This window comes from Sebastes fasciatus, chromosome 1, assembly GCF_043250625.1.
Source record: "Sebastes fasciatus isolate fSebFas1 chromosome 1, fSebFas1.pri, whole genome shotgun sequence".
Taxonomy (NCBI): Eukaryota; Metazoa; Chordata; class Actinopteri; order Perciformes; family Sebastidae; genus Sebastes; species Sebastes fasciatus.
Genome location: NC_133795.1, coordinates 32,751,671 through 32,777,999, shown reverse-complemented (window position 1 = coordinate 32,777,999; position 26,329 = coordinate 32,751,671). Strand labels below are relative to the sequence as shown.

Below are 26,329 nucleotides of genomic sequence, written 5' to 3'. Positions count from 1 at the left end.
ATCTTATTTAATGGCATTGTCTTATTGGTAAGGCACTGCATGTAAGAAGGAAAGACTCACTGGTGTGTATGTACAGTATATGTGTGTGTCGTGCCAGTGGTGTTCATCCTTCCGGATCATTTTCCTGACATTTGCTTGTGGTTTGCTCTCAGATTCTCTTTGGTGTAACTATCTGTCGGGAGATGAGCACATCAAACGCAGTAGATTCCTTTTTGCCTGCTCACACTGATGTTGTTATCACTTTGCAAATGTTACCTTGTGTGGGTGGCTTATCATGTCGTCTTAGGGAAAATGTATACTACATTAACCCCGTCACTGCAACCAGTGTGCCGTAAAGAAACCAGTAATAAGTCATAAATCAACCTCAATACTGCTAATGCTCCTCATACGATATGTGTTAAGCTCTTTTCTATTGAATGTTTTTTTTTTTTGTTGTGTCATGTTTTGCATTCACCTCAGTGTTGCTTTTGCATGTACATTTGCATGCAACACTGGATCGTTTGTCATCCATACAAGGACATTGACATATTTCCTCCCAAGATATTTGCATGAACCTACAGTAAGTAGACATAATGCTCTTTTAGATGGTTCTTTACAACAACAACAACGACATATTGACCAAGCCTTAATATATTGTTCTGGCTACTTGTTTTCAAAGCTGTTGGTCACAAAACTTTGAAAACCTCATAGCTTCTTTGTTTAAATGTTTTATTGTACTATAAAGCACTTTAAACTACTATTTGTATGAAATAGCGCACTGCATATAACTGGAAAGGGGACAATAGCTAAGCTTGGTTGAAGGCAGAGAAACACCACGGACAGGCTGTCAATCAATATGGACATGGACGGTGTAAGAGCCTCCTGTCCACCTGACGTGTAAGTGTTTGGACTGAGGGAGGAAACTTGACCACCCAGATAAAACCAATGAGAATTCAGGGAAACATGAGACTAGTTGCCCTCTGGTGAAATAAAAACAAATGTGAGACACTGAGAGTTATAAAATGTAAAAATAAAATAAAAATAATTTTCATAAATGTTCCCTTAGGTTCTTCTGAATTAATACAAGTTTAATTAAAATGTCTCGCTCAAACTTCAGAGGCATGTACAGTACACTTTCTCAATTGTTTCCACTGTAAGCCCTTGTGACTTTTCCATATTTCAAGCAAATATTTAAATTTGAAAACTGCACTTTCAACTGCTTTTCAGAGTCTGTCAGGAACGAGTGAAACATTCTCCCTGTGGGATGAGATTATTTCACCTTTTTGTAATGCGAATCCTCTTGTAAGAATATTTTAACATTAGAACCGCCAGGGGTCGCTGTATACCTAAAACTGCTGACGGGTAAAATTGACCCGCTATTAGAATGCATTGATTTTCAAGGTACAAGGTTGATTTATTTATTATTCTACTACACAGGGTTGTATAAGGAAATGCTATAGTTGTAGTCCCTTTATGCTACTCACAGCAAGAGTCACAATCAAGCCAGGACACATCGCTCAGTCCTGAATTCTCCCCATCATCAGACTCTTCTTCACTCAATGCACTGAGCAAGTACAATACCTGACACATAGAGATGTGTTGATAACATTTTTATAAAATTATTTTAATCTTTTTTTACCTGGCTTTATCTTGACAATTTTTACCAATAGGGGGTGCTACATAACACTTTAAGGAAAAGTAACAGAATGGGGGGCTTGAATATTTCATTAAAACAAAGTTACATACAAACAAAAAACAGCCACACGTAAATTTGATCCGTTTTTGGTTCTAATGTTAAATCTGCACGGTGAAGGCCGCACTGTCTTGAACAAAGAATAAGTATGCGACTAATCTTGTCTGTTATTACATCACTAGAAGACTTCAACAGGGAGGGGAAATTAAGTTAACCACATGTCACAGGCTAGAAATATTACAATATTTACTTAATCGCAGCTCACATTAATTGACAGAACGAGATCCGGAAATGAAAACAGAATTAAAAGAAGACTGATTCTAAACTATGTTGAGCTGGGTTAGTTGGGTTTTGTCAGTCCAGTTCCTGAGAATTTCTCTTTGATGTCTGCATACTCACTGTAGTCCCAAACAGCGTCAATGGAGGGAGTGGTTATTATATTGCCTCACATGGCCAAAAGTATTCTTCTGAATCACATGTGAACATCAGATCCTCATTTGATTAATAGGTCAAGAATTAGTTGCCAAACCGGACAGAGAAAGCCACAGTGCAAAGCAATTACCACACACACCTTACAATACAACCACTTACAGTTTTAGATGTCATTCATTAATGATTCGACTGTGCGGTGTAATTGGTTCTTATGGTCATTATTTTTCATATTTACATGAAAGTGTTAGTTTATGTGGAAAAATGTCCTGACAAATATATTTGAAAACATATTTTTTGTTCATTGATTGTGGCATTTTGCATTAGATTTCATGTCATATCACAATATAGAGTGTCAAGTTCCCCCCCCAAATGCATTGAACAATACACATTTATCTCAACAAACCTGTAGTGTGCACTGCTGTAGGTTCTTGTAATTATACATGATTGCAACTTTTCCGTACTTGCATTATCATTTTTCTCATTCATGTGTGTTTATCTTTTGAGGTGAACAAGACTGATTTGAAGACGTATCAGTTACAGGAAGGGTTTGTTCCGGGACATAAAGGAGCTATTCTGTTGCCTATCTTGTTAGTCATCTTGACGTAAGAAGGCCGGTGATGACACTCAGTGTTTTTCTTTTGCACAGCCTGTCTACTCGTTCCACCTCAAGAGCATTCTTGTACAACAAGTCTCTGGGAACAGTCAGAATCACTGTATTTGCAGAAACATTTAAAATTGCTTCCATGTCTCTGACTAAATCTTATGTTGGCTCAGTGTTTCTGCTCTGTTGTTGTGTGCAGACAGTGGAATCAGATTAACATCTTGTTTATGTTTGAGCAGCTTTCTTTCTCAACCATGAATTCACCTTTTGCCTTGTTGTGCATTGCGTAGGTAGGGAAAACTTTCATTGATGATCTACGCCAGTGTCGCACACAAATACAAACACGTCTGTCTGTTTTGTCTCCAGGTATTAAATACTATCTCAGTGGCCTGACACACGCTAAATAGAAAATGCAAAAATCACTATCATTATTGCCACTTGATGGTCATTCAAGTAACGTGCCTCTGGGTTATTCAGAGCAGTAAATGCATGTTAATAATGTTGTGGTTTAGAGCTGGTAGATGTAGCGTCTGCTTGTTAAACCTCAGAACAGGGTCATTTAAAAAAAATGGCATTCAAATAGTTTTGGTTTTATATGTCTGGGTTTTGTGATATTGGTTGAACATTGATTTCTGCTTCAATCGCAATACAATGGAGGTGAATGGGATTTTGTTTGCAATGCATCAACATTGAACAATTACAACAGCACCCTATTTTTCATATGCAATGTCCCAGTTACTCTGGATAATCCACATATGTTGCTGTCAACTGTTTTCATTCAAACCTTCTACTGAAACGTAATCCAGATGAAAACCGCCAGAATAAAAATGTAGGCATTGTACGTTTCTGCAAACCATGGATACGTTGAATCTCACGTGAAACACGTTTCTTATCTTTTGCCTTTTCGAAACTGCATTCTCAATGACGTTTAGGTTTAGGCAACAGAACTACTTGGTTTGGTTTAGTAAAAGATGTAAAAGAAGATCATGTTTTGGGTTAAAATAAGTATGTTGCTTTTGGTTTCACACATTTGACCCATCCATCCACTCCAGCCTCCTCCATACGCAGACTCACACGGACATTGATTAAACATATTTGTGATACGTCAAATACAAACGTAATCCGGGAGGAAAAACGTTCCCTGGAAATGTAATTGACAACGCAGCTTCGTTGTAGGGGAACTTGATTTGTAGGAGACCAGGCTGGAAATACATTAACAGTGTTCTGTGAATAAAGTAAAACCATAATAGGCTGGATACCATTTCTCATTCTGATTCTCCATATTGTATTTTTAGTTAATTCGGTCTATTCTGTACAACATCTACCAAGACTGCTACTACTAATGATCATCAATTAATCTGCTGATGATTTTCGCCATTAATTCATGAAAATTGTACTCCACCTATTTAGCGTTGCATTTACTCTATTCATTCTGCTTCCTTGTCAAAACATGGCACCTACAATACCCACAATGTAACTAGACCACACCGCAGACAGTTCCATGAGATGAAAGACTAGCGGCTACTGTAGCCTCGAGCCTCTGAGCTCACTTCTTTCTAACTCCACACCTCCAAATTTTTTTTAATTTTCAAACTTCCGACTCGACCGACGCTGACTGATGTAACATCCCTTTAGGCGATTTATTAGCTCCCTCTGGAGCCACAAAAGCCTTTTATACAGCACCTTTTCACATCTCCAAAAACCTGTTAATAGTTTGGTCTATAAAACATCAGAAAACAGTGAAAATATTCCAAGGTGTTGTCTTCAAATGTCTTATTTTGTGGGAGCAACAGATATTTAGATACTTTACTGAGAAGAAGCAACAAAGTCTCACAATTTAGGAACCTGAATCCATCACATTTGTGGCAGTTGTTTGCTTGAATAATGACTGAAACGATGAATCGATTATCAATAGTTGTAGATTAATCAATTAAATGTTGCAGCTCTAATATAAATATAATCGACTTGACTTGATAGCACTAGAGATAACACTAGATAGCAGAGATAGCACTAGAAGACATTTAGTCCTCCGACTCTGGCTGCCTTGATACTGTACAGTTTATAATACCACTCCCTGAGTGTGGACATTTACATAGCTCAGCCACTAGATGTCAGATATGTGTATTGTATTGTCTTCAGCTATTGGACTCACACAGTCTGCTTTGCCTGTGGGGCTGTTGAAATCTGGCACTTAACTTGTAGATGGGGAATATGTATGTTACGAGGAGCTGGAGGTGAGAAAACTCAGAACGGGACGTCTTGTGTTGCTGCTGATGGAGGTGGAGCTTCCTGCAGCTGTGTGGGCAGCAGGTACATTGTGTAGCAAAGGGCTGTTTGAATAAACTGATAACAGAGGGGAGTCAACCTGCGTAAATGCTGAAATGATTTTCTTGGTACTACTATGTTTTGGTTTGGAGGCACGTGTTTTTGTCCTGTAAGCCTGCAAACCATTTCCCCTGCGTGTGTCTGTAGAGTTCCGTGGGTTGGCCTTATGACCTGCAAAGGAGGGAACATTGTTGCACAACAGCTTCTCAGATTGAGAAAAACATAGACGTAGACATTGCATCAAGGGAACGCCATGTGTGATGTGAGGAAATGGATACTCTCGCACGTAAGGCTGCTTTGTGCCAGTTTTAATGTACTGTGGCGAGCAAACATAATATGCCACCAGTGCCCCCTCTGTCCGTCCCTAATGGCCGTGACTGTTGCAAAACATGGTCTGAGCTGCATTCCCTCCCAGAGAGAGACCCAGGAATACCACCCTCTCTCTCTTGCTTCCTCCCCCCCACCCCCTTTGCCTGCACAGTGGCCGGATCAGCCCCGCTCTCTAATCTCCATCGCTGGCCTGAGAAACACTGGGCCCGTTGTTGACATGCTGGCCTCATACCCCACAGGGGCTGACAAATTATTAGCCAGCCTCTCCGTGCAGAGCGAGGCCAGCCAGCCAGCCAGCCAGCGAGTCTGTGCAGCCAGGCAGTAGAATACTAAACTGTGCTGCCGGACATCTGTCTCGATCAGCTCTACTGTGGCAATGATGCTGGAGGAAAATGTGGGAACGACGAGATTCTGTTGTACGACGGCGGGGGCGGTTGGTCGGGGTTGAACCAGCCGTGGTGGTGCAATATCGCTCAGTTTACAACATCTTGCAGAAAAGCTTGTTATCACAGCCTGAACACGTGTATTATGGAGGTGTTTTTACCGCACCGTGAAGGGTTAAATAAAGGATTCATCCTCCCCCCTTCCAGCAGTAAAACTCGTTCTTCTTCGTGTCTTCATCCTGTGTGTGTGTGTGTGTGTGTGTGTGTGTGTGTGTGTGTGTGTGTCGCTCACAAGTGTGTTGCAACTCATATTTGTACATTCATTCACATGTGCAGGGATATATAAACAATGGGACACATTATTGTGCATTGTTTTACTGTCAGTTGACTGTTCAGGCCTTTGCTTTCTTTCACATCTACCGATGCTTAAACTTTGCACACTTCTCTGTGGAGGTTTATGCATACATGGCTACAGCATTTTACTGAGAAAACTTTGATAAAATCAACAAAAAGTGCCTACAAATTAACCCGATTGTTAGAACTGTGTTACCTCTGTCCAAGAACTGGAACAACGATGTTTGCACTCTGGCTTGACTGACCTTGCACGTTAAAATTAATGGTGTTCGGCTCTGAAAACCATTTACAGTTCAAACCAGGGACAAGAGTGTTTGGCTTCATCTCTGCCAGTCTGCTCTCTACTTACACAGCAGTGAATGAGCGACTCGCAGCAGCTCATGGGCTTGAAGCAGTAGGGATTTTATGAGCTTGTTTAATAATCTGAGTAAGGAAGAGAAAAGTGTTTCACCCTTGTTCTGGAGGCTCGTACTGTGTTCTGAAATGACATGAAAAAGGGATTGGCAAACAGCTGACTTGCACAGTTGTCACGCAAAAAGTCGGATTCCTATTTGAAGTGTTGGAAATGTTGCATGATTTATTCAGACTGTAAGGGCAGAAAGTTGCAGGGGGGAGGAGAGAGCGAAAGAATGGCCGAGGACCTTGAGTTTCTGACATCAGTGTAACGATTGATTCGGTTATCTTTCAGTTTGTGCAAAAGCACAGTGTTTACAGATCCAGTTTGTCACAGCTGTGTAAAGTCTGGTGACATTATGGACCAATGAACTGGAGAGAAGTACAGTTCATGTTGCACAAGACCTGCACACAGTTGAATACTGTAATACTCACTGTATATGATGAATAGAAAAAGTTGTGCTCAGTTGCGTATAACATATCCAACATTGGAGTTATTTGTGATCATAGAATACAAACATATTCAGACATAATTCTTCACATGTCGGTTCTTAGAAAAAGATAGAAACAATTTAATAGTTTGTGAATTGCATCAGCCAGGATGTGTGTAACTGATCCATTTTACTGTGGACTGTGGATATTTCAAATGGACGTGAGTAATGCAGCAGAAAGCTCTTAATATCTGGCTTTATATCTGTCACTGTTTGACTGTGTGTGTGTGTGCGTGTGTGTGTGTGTGTGTGCTGTGGTGGTGTCGTGTTACATCCCAAAGCGAACTGATGGGTCTCATCTGTCATCCTCTGGTCTGTGACTCATCAGGCGAGTTATCTGTGATCTCTGAGTTAGTCTGCAGCTCTCCCGCTGCGGTTTTTACCTGCTGGAACTGGTGATGTGAGACGTTTTCTAAAGTAGAAATCAAATCAAATCTGCTCAGCAATTAAAAATCGAAAAGATGATGTGGCACAACGAGGTCAGAGTGAGACTAAAAATAAAACTAAAGCGGCTATGAACTATATTTTTATTATAAAAATATATTAAATGACTGTGAAAACAACAAAACGTGATAATGTGAAAAAGGTTGTCCATAGTGATGAACCTACAGACAATTATTACTTGAATCTGCAGCTACCTTCGGCTTCATGGAGCTCTACCTAAACAGGGTTTTTCCATATGGACATGCTGTCTTGGCTCGACTCGGTTTGACTCGACACGTCAGCCAAGCACGGCAGAGATTAACATCTCCATTACAACAGGGCCACCCACTTGAAGGTGTGTGTTGTGGGGGTCAAAGGAGTGACATTTAATTTCCTATATTCTTCACAAGAAAAAAAAGAGGCTTTTTTGCTGCTTGTTCTCTTCCTCTCTGCAGTATTGGTAAACTTGTTTGTATTGAAGAATAGCCGCTAACAAAGCTCCGCTAATTAAGCAATAAACATATTTAATGTCCTATGAATTCTCCCACCTTTATTTTGTTATTTAAAAGCTTTTATTATGAAGCAACAAATTAACACGACTCCTGTACAGCTGAAAGCGAAAGAGTAAAATATAGCAGATTTCTGAAAGCTCAAGCAGGGACGCAGGAGAGAAACTAAACTTCAAACCACAGAGATTCAGTTAGAAACTAAAAAAGTACTGATAGCTGAACACACAGAGACTTCTGACTCCGGAGACGGTCCATCTCGGGCGCTGCGTGGCACAGCTCGGCACAGCTCGGCACGCTAAAACTTGTAATGGAAATGAAAATCAGCGTGGCGTGATTTGACTCGGTGCGGCCAAAAGTGCAAATGGAAAAGCCCTACAAGTTTCTGCTCATTGTTTAGTTTTCCAGCCCAGAACTTTACTGTTGTGGTTCGTTCTCACCACTCTCATAGTGTCATGTGCCACCTGTCCAGCACCAAACAGCAGATAAACAGAGTTAGTGACAAGCTGGTGAACACAGTGAAGCATTTAGCAGCTAAAGAGACATATTCTCCTCAGGAGTTGGTGGAGACCAAAAACAGAGCTAAAAGAGATTGGATATTGGACCAGAAACACAACTCCAAAGGAATGATAATATTTTCTCCTTAAAGGAAAAGTGTGTAACACTTCGGGGGATCTATTGGCAGAAATGGATTATAATATTAACAAGCTTGTTTTCTTTAGTGTATAATCACCTGATAATAAGAATTGTTGTGTTTTTGTTACCTTAGACTGAGTCGTTTATATCTACATAGGGAGCGGGTCCTCTCCATGGAGTCCACCATGTTTCTACAGTAGCCCAGAACGGACAAACCAAACACTGTTAACTATTCTTGCTTGTGCCAGAGTCCATAACGTTACTCGCTCCCGTCGACGCTGCTGCTCTCTCTCTCTTGCTTCACCACTCACTTCCAACGTACACACACACTCTAAAAAAGGGAAACTTTGTAAACCTTAGAAAACATTTTTTAAGAAGACTAAACTATATATAGTAAAATAAATAAAAATAGTATTACTGCCATACAGCATCTGATGCTCGCTGTGTGCACATTTAGCCAAGCGTAGTTTAAAATTCCCTGAAAATGAAAGTGCTGTTCCACGTCCTTGAGATCAGCGGCGGCCAAAGCGTCCACCAGTACACACGAGTAGCTTCAGGAGACTCTCGAGAGCGGGAGGCAAGACCACTCACAACAATGACACACAGTGTTTTCAGATGATGGACTCTCGTAAAGTTACCGTTCAAGCCTCATTTAAAGTGAGGTGGCCTGTTTGTGAGCAGCTGGAAAAACATCCTACGAGTGGGCGGCTGGGTCTGAACAGTACGAAATTGTTGTCGCTATGGGGTGAAACACTTGGAAGTTAGAGGAGCAGGGAGCAAAGCGAGCACTGTGGAATTTTACCAGGTCAACCTTATGCAAGAGGCTGAGCTGACTTAGGACAAAGGATAAGAGTTGTACAGTCAGACGGAGAGACTGTGGCAGGGGCACACTGCTGTTTATGAGGAGAGAAATGAAAGGGGATGAAAGCGTGGGACTGGTGTCTGGCTCTATTAAGACCTCTAATTCAGTCTTCTCTTTGTCATTGTTGAACCTTTTCACTTCCGTCCAACATGTGAGTCACGCTCCGAGGCTGTCAGTCATCAGATGATTTGATGTGGGTTTATTAAAAGGAGGCGCGTCTTTCCCTCTGACTCAATAATTGCTTCCTGTTGAAGACAGACAGAGATCAGCATCTGCTGTGAAGAATAGAGGAGGAGGTGAGGGAGGGTAAGTTGCCTGTTTTTAGAAACATACCAGCTGCCACAGTCCGACCCTCGGGGTGTCTGTCCGCCTCGGCGCAGGTTAGGAGCTGCCCCGTGCAGCCACATGCCCAGCCAGGGAACCTGACTCTGTCTCCAGTCATAGTCCTTTTCATGTTTCACACCACAAACATATATGTCATCATTGCTAAGTGAGTGAGGTTGGGCTTGTGCTTTCAGTTGCATTTTCTTGGTAAATGACTCTATCATTATCACTGAAATCATACAATGCACCTGAAGATATAGGAATAAATCCTACCTTTTTCAGTAAAAGTGGCAACATGAAATATATACTTTACTTTAACATTTAATTCATTATTTGTCAACACTTAGCCTATAATTTCTCCTATGAAAGCATATTTTATATTATCACAACTGTGTTTTACTACATTGTCAGCCCATTCGCACGAAAAGCCGATCATAAATAATGCGCAAGGCATTTAGCGTGTAATAACAATGCGTCTCTTGCGTTTGGCGTGTCATTTGTGCACCACGTAGTCTGTAGACTGCAATGTAAACGCTCCATGTAAATATGCCATGATCAGAGGTAGTGACGTAGAATAAAACGTGACAAAGACCGCTTATGGCGGCCAGGTGGGGAGGTGGATGGGTCCAACAAACACACGACTTTTAACCAGGAGACCTGTGTTTTGTTTTGTAGTGATGTTTGTGACATATTTTCCGTACTTATGTTACGTTGTTTCCGTACGTATTTTACTTAGTTTACGTACTTATTTTGAGCCCAACATTGATGTTTTTCCTAAACTTAAGTGAGTGGTTTTGTTTCCTAAACCTAACTGCCTATGTTACCGTAGTTTTGTTGCGTGTCGCACAAATGATACGCGAAAAGCCTAAAAGTGCGTCCTCATGACACGCGGAATGTTCGTGTATTGTCGTGCTATTTATACGCCTTCCTGTGGCCCGGGTTGATATTGTCATACATTGTCTCTTTATACTGAAGCCTCCACTTAAGTGTGTCCACAGAAGGAGTTGTAGTTGTTAACAAATACATTAATAAACATGTATACTTTTTCCAGCCTCTTTTTTTAGATGTAATGGAAACACTGGCAGCCAGTTTCTAGTTAGCAAGCAAAGCTGATGACCCTGAACATCATTTAACGAGAGCAGCCTTCACATTACTGTTATCACTCCATCGCTGGCCCAAATTTTCCAGCAATCACTGATGAGTTGCCGTACCTCTGCAGTTTCCAGCTGCTCATTAGGGCTGCTTGACAGTGTATCACTATTTCAATTATTTTTAGTGCCGCCAGCCCAAGGGCAGCCGCGTGGGTGAGAGGAAGGAGGGAGAAACGGGAGACAAAGAGGGGGATGAAAAAGGGAAATAGGTAGAATGATTTATTATTTCAGGAAGGAGGAAGGTTTTCAGGTGGTGTGTTTACTGTATTAAACCAGATGAGCCTACTAGATATTCTAAACTCCTTTCAATTCTTTCACCATTATACAGTAATCAAGCTTAAGCTGTAAGCAAGACACTGACATATTATCACCTTAAATAGCAAAGTTGTTAGCAAACAGTTGCCTATTACACATCAAGCAAATACAGAGCAACATTAGCATTCATTTGGACTCATGTTTCTGTCCACCTATATACAGTAGATACTAAATTCAGCTTTTTGCTCTCCACCGACTCCACCGAAATATCTGGTTCCTAAGCTGCTAAATGCTCCACTATGTTCACCAGCTAGTCACTAACTGTGTTTGTCTGCTGTGTGTTGCTGGACAGGTAGAGTGCAGTGGGTTTTAAGGGCTTCTTTTTGCTGAAAACAGCTGCTTATGACACTATGAGTGCAGTGAGAGTGAATCAAAACATTCAGGTGGAGCGCCGAAAAATGAAAACAAAAAGCTGAAAGACACTGGGAATCTTTGTAGAGCTGTCAGAGATAATGCTCTGTAGTTTCGTCACTACGAGCAACTGCTTTTACATTACACATAGTCACTTGAGCCATTGTTATAAAAATATTATAAAAATGTATATCATGGTCGCTTTAAAGGATAGGTTCATATTTATTTCAAGTCTGCCTTAAAACAAACATACAGATCAATGTTAGAGTCTTTTGTTTAAGAAATTTCTCAGGACTGTTTGCTAGCTGAGCAAAAGAAAGAGGAAATGTTGCACTAAAAAGATATTAGCCGTGTTTCCATTCACATATTTTTATGAACATTTTGAAGTGTTGCATTAGAAAAGCTGGAAACGGCAAAATTTGATAAATCTTCCTCAATTGCGGAATTTTTTTTTAACGCTCGCTTAAGGTGGTTTTTGCCTTTGTCAAAAAAGCGTTGATGCGCTAAACGGCTTATGGAGAAGTGTGTGAATGCTTGTCTTTGTGTCCGGACAGCATGAAACATTATTTTATCGTAGATTGTTAGATGGCCAAGTCGACTTGTTGTTTTGTTACTGGAGGATTACAGCCATGCGTAGCCTATAGCGCCAACAACTTCTGGCCAAACTACGCTGTAGCTGAGTTTATTCGCTCCAAACCAGTTGATGGAAATGCGCCTAATTTGCATTTCTTTTTTGCGACATTTCAAAATGTTGCTTAAAATTCGCTTGACAATTGAATGGAAACACGTCTTGTAACTATTACTTGATTAACTCTTTCCAGAGACTGTTAACTCTTTCATACACACATGTATCTTTCATACATATGTGCTTGTTAATACTGTTTTATAATGTAATCCTATCCTTTAAGATGTCCTCATTTCCACAGCACTTACTCATGTATGAGCTTGACACATTGTTGAAGATGTGAAACAGATCAGTATCAGTTCATCTGACCAGTGGGAGGAAAAGTGGAAACCCATATAGAGAGATCAGGTAAACTCCACACAGAAACACCCCAGTCTAACCTGGTCAGGTTGCTAACCACTGAGCCATGAAGATTTCAAGTCCTCTACACGAGCTGAACACCCGGAGAAGAGGGCTGCTGTTATTGTGCCTGGTGTACACACCAGATTTGGCACAACATGTTTCAAACACAAGGTGATAGACGTGTGAAAGGGTTGTACTCATACCAGGTATATTGCATTTTATTCGGAGAGATGACACGGTTTGTGCTCTTGAGACACGGGCTTTGCGTCACTCTGGTGACCTTACAGGAAAATCCACATTGCATTACTCCAGGCAAGTGACAATACCAGTCACCACCATCATCATACATTGGTAATAGCCCTCATGATGACAGGCTAGCACGGTGATATAGGGCAGGGCTCTGGGTTGGACTGAAGACCCCAGACTCTGTTCAAACCCCTAAATTAGGAAGATTGTGTCTTTTTAGATCCTCATTGTGTGTGTTTGTGTGTCTTATCCTAATTTGACCCCGTTTTTCTCTTTTATGGTGCTTAATACAACCGTTATCAGTGCTTGTTATCCTTAACCGTAGGAAGTGCAAACTCTACCTGTGTCTGCTATCCCTACTTGCCTCCCTAGAGAGAGATCAGTCATATCTAAGCCCGGTCTAAATCTGTCAGCGTGTAAACACAGACAACCCAGCTGCAGACCCTCTGACTGTCTCCAGTCAGTGTGATGAATGATAACCTGTGCGCCGCCGAGGCTCCTCCTGACTGACAGCAGGCTTGCGTGTGAAGATGCAGGCTGCCTCATAACTATAAACCTTAAAAACCTGGGGAAGGGGGGGGGGTTGTTGGAGGCCTCCCTCAAATTGCAAAACACCTGTATCTGACTCACACAGAGTTAATCACACACCTTTACGGCGCTACAGAACAGCCCTGCGCTGTTGCTCACTGAGGGAACAGAGAGAGAGAGAGAACAATGAGACTGACTGGTCTGTTTGATCCATATTAGACTTTTAATTTACTTTAAAGATAGTATTTGTTTAATCATTCTTTAGCCTATTATTATTATGTGCTTACTGATATACTATACAAAATAAATTTCTCTCATGTTTCTTTCTATATATATATATATTTTTTTTTAAATTTATTTTGGGGGGCTTTTGCCTTTATTTGACAGATAATTAATTGAAAAAAATAATTGAATTTAACATATCGGCCCCATTGTCACCGATATCCGATCCAGCTATTTGAATCAGTGCATCCCTAAAATTACTGTTGCATCTGTACTGTTACTGTAAAGCAGTACTGACTGGATTGATGTGGCAGTCTGTGAGCAGATGACTCGGGGCAGCATCTAGACATCCATTAGCAGCTGCGTGGGATATGCTGTGCTGACTGACATGTCCACAGAGAGATGCGTTTACATCATTTTACATCAGGTGAGCAGTCGGCCTCTCTTCCTGCCTACTGCTGTATGGCTGCTGTTAGTCAGTGTGAGGAAGAGCACAGTGTGAAGCACCCAGACCCAGCTATTGCTATTCACCACTAGCGAGTGTGCGTATGTGCGTGTGTGTGTGTGTGCGTGCGCGCGTGCGTGCGTGCGTGCGTGCGTGTGTGTGTGTGTGTGTGTGTGGAGGGAGGAACTACTCTTCATATCTAAAAGATCTCAAACCTCATGTTTACTTTTGGTTGGCAGCAACAAGATTGAGACAGTAATGAAAAGAGTGATGTGCATGTGGCATACATTGTGTATGTGCACATGAGCGAGACAGACTGCGTGAGTTTGGATCGGTGCAAAGGGGAAAGGTTTTGTCAGGGTAAAGTGGATGGTATGAGCCTGGTACACCTATAGTGTACAGAATGTGTGTGTGAGCAAGAGAAAAAAACAGTGTACAGCGTTGGTGTGTGTGGGTGCGTGTGCGGAGGGTAAAGTGGATGGTTGACTCCACTGGAATGCGGCGCTGACTCAGTCCGTCTGTCAGCCACGACCATGTTCGCTCTGTGGACTTATTCACACTCTGCGACCCTTTCAAGGGGGCGGCCTGTTGCCTCATGTTGGATTTCCGGCAGGACTCTTGGAATTTCAGGGAACAGAACTCTAGGAAGCTCTCGGATATGACCTAGTTTGGGTTCTGGCTTAAATAAAACATGTCTCATGTTTTATTTAACATATCAGGTTTCTTCAACTGGCCTGTAAATCTGAGTAGAATATATAAAAGCTGATTTTTAGTAATTTTACTGTTGGACAAATTGAGTTCTAGTAAATAGGTTAAAACTAAGTTTGAGCCTAATGGTACGATGGATATGATGGGCATGAAGGGTAAAAAGCAGTATTTCGGCTTGACTTTCTATCAGTAATTTTGATTTCATTCACAGACTGATGTCGATCACTGATCTATAACTGATCATAGTAGATCTGTGCAATGAGCTCAACCTGTCTGCACTTTTTTTTAATCAAAGTAAACAAGTGAGTGGTAACTACAAAACCAAAGCACTAACCACCGGCAGCACTGGTGGACTCATGTTTTCATGTTCGGGGGGGAAAAAAAACACTGTAAAAGTGCCCTCTTAGATGCCCCGTTGGTAGATAAAACGTGATAAAATGTAGTAACCCAATGTGCAAGAAAATGTGATAAAACCCTCTAGGATGCCCTTCCAATGAATAAAACATGATAAAGTGCCCTCTAGGGTGCCCTTCCAGTGAAGAAAACATGATAAAGTGCCCTCTAGGGTGCCCTTCCAGTGAAGAAAATGTGATAAAGTGCCCTCTAGGGTGCTCCTCCGGTGAAGTTAACGTGGTAAAATGCCCTCTAGGGTGCCCTTTCAGTGGAGAAAATGCTATGCAGTGCCATATAGTATGTGCTACCTGCTAAAAAAAGGTTCTACACAATTATGAGAGATGAAGTTTGATACAGACTTTTAAAGTACCAAAAAGATAAATCTATATTAGTCTTGACTGGTGACTTTTAGTCTAGCGCCACCAACAGGTCAGAATTTCCACTTGTCCAACACTTGCTGACACTGATGACTAAATTCTTTAGTCTTTTTTACAGTAAAGTCTGACTGCAGCCGTGGGGGGGCATTCCTGTAGAGCTTGACAGGAATACCCACATAGATCATTGATTTACGTAGAACAGGAACACCCACATAGATCGTTGGTTTACGTAGAACTTCCCTGTCCTGTTCGTGTCAGTCAAATCAGTGGCTATGCATTTGGTTCTTTAGCTACACAGCATGATTTTAAAGGAAGGCGCTGCCTCGAATACTGAAGACAAATCTTGGGTATGGCTGCCCTTTTTGCCAAAGACGAGGTGGCTATACAGAAATTCACAATATCCAAATATGTTTGCTTGAACTGCCATGAACCTCCATATGTCCTCACATAGCCTACACAAGATAACCGTTGGCCGTGTCATAACATATCAATAAAGCTCATCTAGGTTTACTGTTATCTGCTGTCATTTGTTGTGTGTTTACAATGAAGTATGTACGGTAATAAAAGTCAGAACCAGCTGTGCATTGAGAAAGTAGAGAAGAAGAAAAAGTGGGCGTTCCTGTAACACACAAACCAATCAGAGTAGGGTGCGTTCCCGTCATGCTCAACATTAACGCCCCTCCTTTTTTATAGGTTTAATTATTTTTAAATCGGAGATGTTCATCAGTCTTATTTGAATATGTAGAATGATAAAAGTATAAACACAAAGTCACAGCTTCACTATGAGCCATAACTTGAAAATCTGCACCTGTTTTTAATAAAATCAGTTAAGTCATCCAACAAATCCCCTCACAGCGCTGTTTGTATTTCGTCTGTCTGTAGCAATCAGACTGGTCTCATGTTACTGGTTGACTGGTGTTGTCATGTAATCACAGTTGTTGCAGGAAAAAAGGCTTTGTCTTGGCCTCCCACGCCCCACGACCCACCCTCTCCAGACAGTGTGTGTGCGTGTGTGTGTGTGTGTGTATATGTGTGTCGTCCTCTGTGGGCTCATCAGTAGAGCTCCTCCCTTTCCAGATGCTGGCCAGGGAAGAAAACAAGACCAGGACACGGTGTCTGTCATCTTGGGATTACCTGGGCCTCCTCTCCCTCTCCGGGCTATCAAAATAAACACGTTGGTTCAGAGGAATATCATTTCTGATACTGTGTGTGTGTGTGTGTGTATCCAGTTAAATGTTGCTGTTGGAGAAATTTTGTTTGATTTGCATGGGATTATTATAGTATTTTATAGTATGGTATTAATACTTTTATTTACAAAAAGGATCCGAATCTGAAGGGAATTTCTAAAAACAAGTCATCTCTGATCCTGGTTAACTATTCAGTAGTCCTGCACTCAATATGAAAAAACTAGAGCTGTCAAAGTTAACGCGATAACGTGTTAACGCAAATTCGTTTTAACGCCACTAATTCAATCAATCTTTCAGAGGTTGTAGTGGGCTCACTATGGTATCATATGAAACTAGAAAACTTATGGAATCCATCGGTACCAACCGTGCTATACTAGCTTTTTGGGAAGGAGGTTAAATAACGTTCCAAAGTTGCGCTAAATTTTGGCATGGCATGGCCATTTTGAAAGGGATCCCTTGACCTCTGACCTGACGATTTGTGAATGAAAATGGGTTCTATGTGTACCCACGAGTCTCCCCTTTACAGACATGCCCACTTTATGATAATCACATGCAGTTTGGGGCAAGTCATAGTCAAGTCAGCACATTGACACACTGACAGCTGTTGTTGCCTGTTGGGCTGCAGTTTGCCATGTTATGATTTGAGCATATTTTTATGCTAAATGCAGTACCTGTGAGGGTTTCTGGACAAGATTTGTCATTGTTTTGTGTTGTTAATTGATTTCCAATAATAAATGTATACATACATTTGCATAAAACGAATAAGAGTATTAAATACTTGACAAATCTCCCTTTAAGGTACATTTTGAACAGATAAAAAAATGTGTGATTAATCATGATTAATCACAATTAATCATGATTAATCACAATTAATCATGATTAATCACAATTAATCATGGACAATCATGCGATTAATCGCGATTAAATATTTGAATCGATTGACACCCCCTAGAAAAAACATGTTTATTTCTTGCCTCTAGTGGATCTCTATGACTGTATTTTTTCAGCTGCCTGACTGTGTTGAATTTCTCACTCTATAGTGCTGCGCTGACTCTCTTCACTTCCGCTGGTGTGCTCAAGTGTCAAGTGCACCGAGTCTAAATCAACCAGATAGACTTAAAATATGTCTATCCGCAATTGATCCTGACGGATCAGTGTTCACCCCCGAGCAAACAGCAGTTTCTCATAACGCTCACCTCCCAGCCAACCAGAACTGTTGAAAGTGTGTGTGGAGACAGCCACATTAATCACACTCCTGTATAACATGTCCTTTTAAAGCTTGATATTTCAAATACAACCTCTCTGTGTGTGTGTGCAGCTCTATCTGTCACCAGTGCAGAACTCTCTTGCAATGCCTCTCCTCTAGCAGAATGCAGTTTGTGGCATGAAAGACAAACAACTCATGCACACACACCGCACAAACACACATGCGCAGGCACACACTTCCACACTACTTGAACCCTGGGGCAGAATGCCAAAGAGCTGGAGGAATGTGACCCGGTGACCTTGGCTTGCAGACTTCCACATGGAGACCGGACACTAGGATGGTGTGCATCGGAAGAGGAGGCTAGAATAGCTCCGGTGTCCGGTAACGGGAGACTGGCTCTGTTTGTAAACTGTAGCCATATGACACACTGAAAGCACTGCAGTGCACATGTACTGTGTATGCACAGACCCACAGGTGATGGAAACACATGTACTCATGTCCAGAGGTTAGGAGGCGGGCGATGATGGGTAACATGAAAGGGGGGGGGTGCTCGCTTTGACGTACATTTTCTCCTGTACAACACTGGGTTAACCTCGCAGCAACACATTTTTCTGCTTTCATGAATCCTGACTTTCCTGTTTGACGTTACAAGTTTTTTTTTTCTTTTTCTTTAAATACGCGCTCAGTACAGAGAGAGAGGCCAAGTTTGACTCACGCAGTTCAATCTGCAAAAGCTGTCAGCGTAAAACAAGATTGAAAGTATTCAAGTAAGAGACATAAATCTATCAACCCACAGTATGTGGGTGGATGTAGTTTGCACGTTCAGATTACAAAATGAAATTTATACATGTGTTTCTGCACACTTGCATGGCCTGACGCACAGCAATCTGTGTCAAATGGTTGCACAATATGCTGACCTGTTTTTTTTTTTGTTTTTTTTCTTCCTTCAGTGAGTGAGTGCATGCAGCGGGGATCCAAGTCATGCATCAAAGATGGTGAAGATAGAAGTGCACCACAGCTGCTAGAAATATACGTGACACTTTTTATAAACTACATACCGGTAAGTGTATTGTCAGAACATCACAGTAACAAGCGGCCTTCTCTTCTCAGAAGCCTGTTGATATAAAACATGATATGCTTTTACTAGTTACACAATCTGCAAACTCAACTTAATCTAATTTGTTTAATCAAAAAAAGCTATGATTTTCAAAACAGAGAAATTGCTAAACTATATGGACCGAGACGTTCAGTGTAAAATCTTTTTTTTTTTTTTACTCCTCTGCACAGAAAGGCCAGGGGTAAACCCCACCCTCTGTGCTTGGAGAGAGGACAGAGATACAAGTGACAGATCAGGTCCAACCAGTCACAGATGACAAACCTTCACTGTTGCCCCACGATTATCTGACAAACATTTGAGCCCTCTGCACGAGTCTTTCTTTGAAGAAGTTTGATTTTCTCGATAACGCAACCAACTTATTTGAATTTCCTGCGTTATTTTTTTGTAAATTAGTTTGCCCGGCACAGATGATTCATTGTTGAAGGGAAAATAATAGGAGGCTCTGTAACTGAATACTTTGTCGCTGAGCATATGTTTATGTTCATATTGACACCACAGTAGCATCAAATTCATTGTTCCCGTGTGTGACATTATGGGTTCATCCCACTCATAAAGTACCTGACTGCTCTGACTCAGGAGACAGTCAGCTGTCTCCAGACCTGTGTGCAGTTTGTTTTTGTGCCCTATCAGTCTTGCTGAGCACACAGGTGCAGATCCTACCTGAGGCAGACGGTCTGGTGCCAAAGGGTTGTAAAGCAATCAGACGGCGGTAATATATCCCTCAGCCTATCAAATAGCTAACAGAGCAGGAAAGGAACAGCGTGTTGATCCAGAAACAAACAGCCCTCACCCTCTGTTTTGGTCTCTCTCCATCACTGTCACTCCACAAACAGACTCCCAATGCCACATTCAGACACTCCAGCCTTCCTCCACTCTGGGTAGAGCTACCAATCATACTCTCAGCACTGAGAGCGACCATCTAATTTTGAACTTAACTATTGGAAAGGTCTTATGTAAAACAAAGTGTTGTGGACAGCAGCACTGTATATATCAGCAGCTGAAAGAGACTGTATACTTTGCTACCGAGAGAAAACAAGCAGTGGTATAATTTATTTGATTTCCATTATAGCAGACGACAGTAAGTTGGATCTATTTCTATTCTTATAAGTTTAGCAGAAGCAAAGCAAATCAAGCTGTGCCCGGTGCTACCCCAGTGGCATCTATTCAGGTCAACTATTGAGGGATGCCACTATCACCAGGGCAACAAGTAAAACAAACAATGTGTGGGTTTTGTATGCGTATGAAACACTAGACTCGAACCAGTCAGCCGCACAGCTAGGAGGTCTGCGCCCAGTTCAAGCTGTACTCTCAACCACGTCCTGCCTTTATGAGACAGTGTGGGTGGTGGGAGTTTAAAAGCTGTCAGACTTTTTTTTTAATCCATGTTTACCACAATGGGGAGCTCTGTAAACACTCGGGTTTGCCACAACATTATTCCAACAAGCCGGCATGTCCAGCAGGGTTTCTCCAATGAGGAGTTGATTTGACTCAAAGATGAGCTGGCTCCTAACTGTTTAACTTTTCCCAGGCTTTTTGGTAACATTGTGGCTCGGAACAATGACAGGTCATAATAACTTTGAGACTTTGTAATTCAGTAATCTGTTTAAGATGGCCAGGAAACTTTTCACACAGGTGTTTAAAATCAAAATACCTCTCCAGTGCTGTATGGTTTCTCGTCTGTAGTTTTCTGCATCTGGCCTAGCTGACTAATACTAGAGCTGGTACCTGCTCTTAATTCAGTATAGTGGTGACAAACACAACTTGGCCTCTGGGCGGTTGAGTAATAAAGTCATACAGTGCACGCACTCCAGGAAAGTTTTTACGTTGTGTGTCACTGTGTGGCTTCCGTAGGAAGAGAAGATTTCAACATATTCAATCAGGAAACACCCATGACCCCTGGGAGAGCTGGTAAGAACAGATTAATACACTCCACATGTGTGTCGTGCCCCGGTAAGAGTGCACGCTAACTATTACTAGATGTCGTAATCACAGGCTCTTATCTTAGTGTCCGTAGGAGGGAGGGTTTTATCAGCTTGGCTACACAAGCCGGAGAGAAACACAAAGTGACCAGGGACATAGTGAGATGAAAACAGGAAAGAGAGGCCAGGTGCTATAACAAACAAAACATCAGGTGTTATATATGATTAGAACCCCTCATGTTGATAGCTAACAAATACTCTCAGAAAGGAGACTGACCACCACACAGAAATTATGTTATGCAACGTGAATATAGCTGATTAGAGATTGCAGAATATGAGCAATAACAAGCACACAATGTGCCAAACGGTGTGTTAAACCTGCAGTAGGCAGAATATTTTTGCCATCATTTGGCAAAAATCCCATAATAACCTTTCAGTATATTGTAATTCAAGTGTTCTGAGAGAAAACTAGACTTCTGCACCTCATCATGGCTCTGTTTTCAGGCTTTTAAATATCTAGCCCGTGACGGGAGACTTTGGCCAATCACAGGTCATTTCAGAGGGAAAGCGTTCCTATTGGCTGTTCATTCAACAGAGGCAGATTTCAATCACTCACGAACTCTGATCAAACGGTCAAACTAGGCAGCGCTGATAAAAAATGAATTAATATTAATTTGCTGTAATGCCTATTTCTCTCCTTAAATGTTTTCAGAGACATCTTGTAGTGTACTGTTTAGCTGTAAAATTAGAAAGTTTGCTCCGGCTGGTGGGCGGTGCTTGGTATTTCCTCAACTGAACTCAACATGGCTGCCGGGTCGCAAACTTTCTAATTTTACAGCTAAACAGTGCACTACAAGATGATTCTGAAAACATTTGAGGAGAGAAATAGACATTACAGTAACAGAACATTGATTCATATTTGATCGGTGTTAGCGAGTGATTGACAGCTGCTCAGAGACGGCAAAGCTCCAGCTCTGCTCTGATTGGTTGTTTACCTCCGGTCTGTCAAATCTTGCAGATGCCATTAGGAGCACCGGAGGACACAGAGGCACATGATTTTTTTCAGATAACCTGTCTCGTGCACTACTGTCAGGATATAGTGACCGTTTTATAAAAATATTTTTTTTTATATCATATTAGCTTCAATTCTACCCACTGCTGCTTTAACAGTGTATATAAACACAGTGCGAAACATGCAGTTATACGTCCTTTTTCACACAAAGGATGCTCTTTTAAATGTGAAAAATGAAGTGACCAGACTGACAGAATCAAAAGTGTTGCAGAGCTCTGCAGTTATTCACTGCTGAAGCATGCTACACACCCTCACTGTAGTAGGAGTGACACTCACGACAGCGTGCATGACCACAAGCTCTGACATTGTGTGCTCTCTGCATGGTTGTATGTCATGATTAAGATAATTGTGTGTCTAATCAGTCTCCAGTCACTGTGGCTCCAGTCCTGGGAGCTGCTGTCGGTGATTTGGACGCTCCGCTCCGTTCTGGCTCAGGGGGCAGGCAGCACATCTTGGAGAGGAGACCCAGCATAATGTCCCTGTCCCACTGCCGTGTGCCAACCGAACCGCATGAGTCAAGCCTTCGCGGTAAGTGTGGGTGGCTTCCCTCCTGTGACTACTCCCTGAACCATCTTTCTCAAACTCCCTCACACTCTTCCTCTCTATTTTCCATGTGAATCATCGAGCCGATTTTTAGGTGATGAATGTTTGGCCCCAGAAAACTTAACTTCCTGACCATGATTTTGCCTGAAGGTGTAAACATCACCAATACTACACTGGCTTTGGAGCAACATGACACAGATCTGTTTGCCGAGCTACAGCCGTGTCACATGAGAGATCTGCATTACATCACAAGGACACGTGCCTATGCAAACACAAAAGGCCAGAAGACAGCAGGGAGTGGTGTTTGCGCTCTTGTACAAGTAAGGTGTTCGGTGCAGGCCAGCACGTCCATCAGACTTAAGTCTGTCCCGTTAAAAAAAACATTCTCCCCCGCTGTGTGTTGTTCTGAGTAACAGGCAACCGGGGACTAGGAAAACACATCCAGGGTCGCGTCTGCTTCTTCTCACACAGAGTGCCAACAACATGCTGACATACTCCCATAAAGTGCAGACTGTGCTCTGAGCTCTGCTGTTCATCCCGCGCTGACGTTATTCGTCCCACGCTTACGTCTGCGATGACTGAAGTGCATGTGGACAAACTGTACGTGCATCATAAACAACAAACTCAGTTCATTTTCCTAGGATGCTTTATCTACTTCCTATTAGCTCTGTTTCCCAGGGCGGGGGGAAAAAAGCCAGAGGAAGCAGAGCTGTTGTTGTCTCTCTCGGCTGGGTGCTTCCTGTCCTGATAGAGGGCCAAGTAGAGATATCCCTGAAAGGAGCTGTTGGAGCAGGGGGGAGGGAAGAGCTGGGTGTTTTGGACCCCTTTCAATGACTTACAATCTTATCTGGCCTGAGTTTGGTATGCATCCACTAGTTAGAGCTGGCCACAGTTTGAGAGAACACGCTAAAGCCTTCCTGCTTCCCCTCTCCATTACAAATAGTAAACAGTTTGCAGATAGCCCTTCATCAGCAGACTTTAATGTAAAAACTTTACATCCTGGCTTTTATCTTGCTTTCTCACCACACAGAGCGCAGACATTTCAACCTTTGATTCTTAATCTGAAGAGAGACTGAACGTTATCGCAGGGATTTGTTTGGTGTTTGCAGCATTCCAGACAGTATAATTCAAAGTACTTTCAGCACTTTAATGAGCATGAACTTAATTAGTGGGTCCCGGTGGGAACACTTTGCAAGCTCACTTCAAGAGAAAAGATTGCAGCTTTGTTGGATAAGCTCAAAGCACTCACTGTGCAGCATCATGCGGTTTTTATATAAACATCACGAGTCTTCATCGTGTTCGTGCGCCAAACTTCTGTTTAAAACTTGATATTTTTCATATGAACTGTAACTGTGACTTTACCCACTTTCTTTTGCTTACTTTCAGTTTGAACTGTATTCTGAGTAAACATTCAAAGACAGGCCGCCTCCCCGTCTGTCTGCTCTGTCTATCACCCTCTCGTATATGATAGGATGGCGGCCCGAGAGGCTCTATCTGTGGGAATCACATGTGTGTTTGTAGTGGGACTAATGTAAACATTATGCTCTCATCCCGTCTGCAGATAAGAGTTACGGAAATGGATATGATTAAATAATGAAGTGAGGAGCAGATACGTCAAGACTATCATCAGTAGTCAGGATATAGCCGAGCTTATCTTTGTCAAGGAAACCTGATTGGTAATTGGATGGCCGGCTATTGTCGCCTACAAATGAAGGACACAGATACTGATGTCTCAGACGTCACAGACACACATGCCCGTGGAAAATTACTTGAATCTGAAGCTTTGTGCTCAAGTGTATTCAGGGTATCATGGCAGCATTTTAATTAAGGCTAATTATCAGGTCGGAGTAAGTCAGAGAGAGACTGCTTAAGGGCCGTTGTCTGATGTCTGATATGTTTGATCTCCCTAAAAACTCACAATGGAAACTTTACATAAGCTGAGGATTCACAATACTTCCACCAAGTTCTGAGAAAGTAGTATTGCCAAATTAGTGCTGTACTAAACAGGATGCCATTTGTTCGTTTTGCACACCTAGAGGAATCGCTCCTATCTTTAATTCTTTTGAAAATGTCCCCTGAAGACAGACACGTTCGGGGCCTGGTTTGGCTCACGAGAGATAACACGCAAGGCTCTTTAACGCAAGCAGAGTGTCACAATGTGTCTTAACCACTTCGACATGAGCCCCTATTTAAAGCCAGTCCTTCAGCAAAGGCAGTGTGAGGTCAGAGGCACACGTATGTGAGTGCGATATCTCTTCGAGAAGTGTAAAATGACACTCTTTTCCCGTGTAGCGGATATCTCACAACGCTTGTCGGTAAAGGGGATTCAGGGAAGGCTCCAGATGATGGAGTAATTATGTCAGGAGCTTTACAGTAAATATAGTTTCAGAGGGAGGTTTGTGGGTAGAGGGTGATAAGTATAGACTACTGCTCTCAAAGTGTTGTTTGGAGTGCGGAAAAAACCCTGAAAAAGAAAATGTTTGACTTAGGCACGCGCATGTGCACGCCTGTCTGTATGTCTGCCTATGTGTAAACTCAAGCGTCTCTATGTGCACACATTTTTTCATGAGTCAATATGAGTTTATGTGCACCGTCTGTGTATACAGCAGTCTGTTTTTTTACTTGACGAGGAAGTAACAAGCACATTGTGCCCCGTGAGCTCGGTGCACACCTCCCACACGCCCTCAGGCTCCAGAGGCCCTTGCAGTGTTTGGTCTGGGGCGGCTCCCCGGCTGATTTACTTCCTGCCAGGGACCACAGCGGTGCAGGGAGGACATTGTCTGCAGGGTTTGCCAGAAATCAGAAAGAAGACAAGGATAAACTGAGATTTATGTTAAATTTACATAACAGACGTTAATTCTACATTTCATCGCCTCTTCTAAACAGCAGCTGTCCGTCTTAGTGACCCTAGAAACAGTTATTTCACTGAATGCACAGTAAAGGACAAAGCATGAACTGTGTTTGAGAGGCTTAATGAGAATTAGACTGTTGCACCCAAGTAAACCGACCTCGAAAACCATCAGCTTCACGTGTTACATGATTTAAAAATAGGGTGTGCAGCAGTGATAACTCATTATTTTTCTGCAGAGCTGAGAATAATCTGCTGGCTCCAACATAATTACAGTCCTTACTTCAGCTTGACTTTGAATGTTCTCTCCTCCCAGAGCTAAATTTACAAAGCAGTGAAGGTGGCTCCTGTGAAAGCTCTATTTTGCCTTCGGTTTTGTCTTGGCAGGATGAAAAAATGGTATAAATATGATGATGATGATGATGAAATGGAGGTATTTAAAATAGTTACCAACATGTCTTAATAAAGTCAAGTGTTGGGCAACTTTGAGCTCTCACAACAGCTGTTTTCATACTCATCAAATCTTTTAGTGACTTCCTGCCCTGTATGGAAGCATCTGCATTTGTTATGTTTCTTCGTTCATTGTATAGTTTGCCTTACAGTTTTACATTTCTATAAACTAAAAAAATTGCACAACCCACCTACATACTCAACCAATATATGTGCATTTTAATACTTATTGTATTGGCAGTGTTTTATCGTTTTTATCCTCTATATGTTTCCCTTTATCATTTTCTTGTTATGCCTCTGCGCTGGCCAACGGGCGATCCGTCCATCCGTCCGTTGGTATCATTCTCGTGAACTTGATATACCAGGAACGCCTTGAGCAAATTTCTTCAAATTTGGCACAAATGTCCACTTGGACTCAAGGATGAACTGACAAGACTCCAACACAAACTACACGGAAGCACCAAAACCGCAAAGTTATATCTAGTGAAGCC

At 41.9% G+C, this 26,329-nt stretch overlaps 1 protein-coding gene across 2 annotated transcripts in view; it reads left to right on the top strand.

The window, feature by feature from the left end:
* errfi1a (ERBB receptor feedback inhibitor 1a) overlaps positions 1–26,329 on the top strand; it is a 45,904-nt gene that overhangs the window by 4,238 nt on the left and 15,337 nt on the right. The window contains exons 1-3 of one of the 2 annotated variants that reach the window (XM_074643938.1): positions 6,994–7,142; positions 18,840–18,949; positions 22,360–22,525. The gene's annotated coding sequence lies outside the window, so the exon portion shown is untranslated. Of the gene's footprint in view, positions 1–6,993; positions 7,143–18,839; positions 18,950–22,359; positions 22,526–26,329 lie in introns of those variants that run through there. The other variant, XM_074643930.1, reaches the window with a different exon arrangement.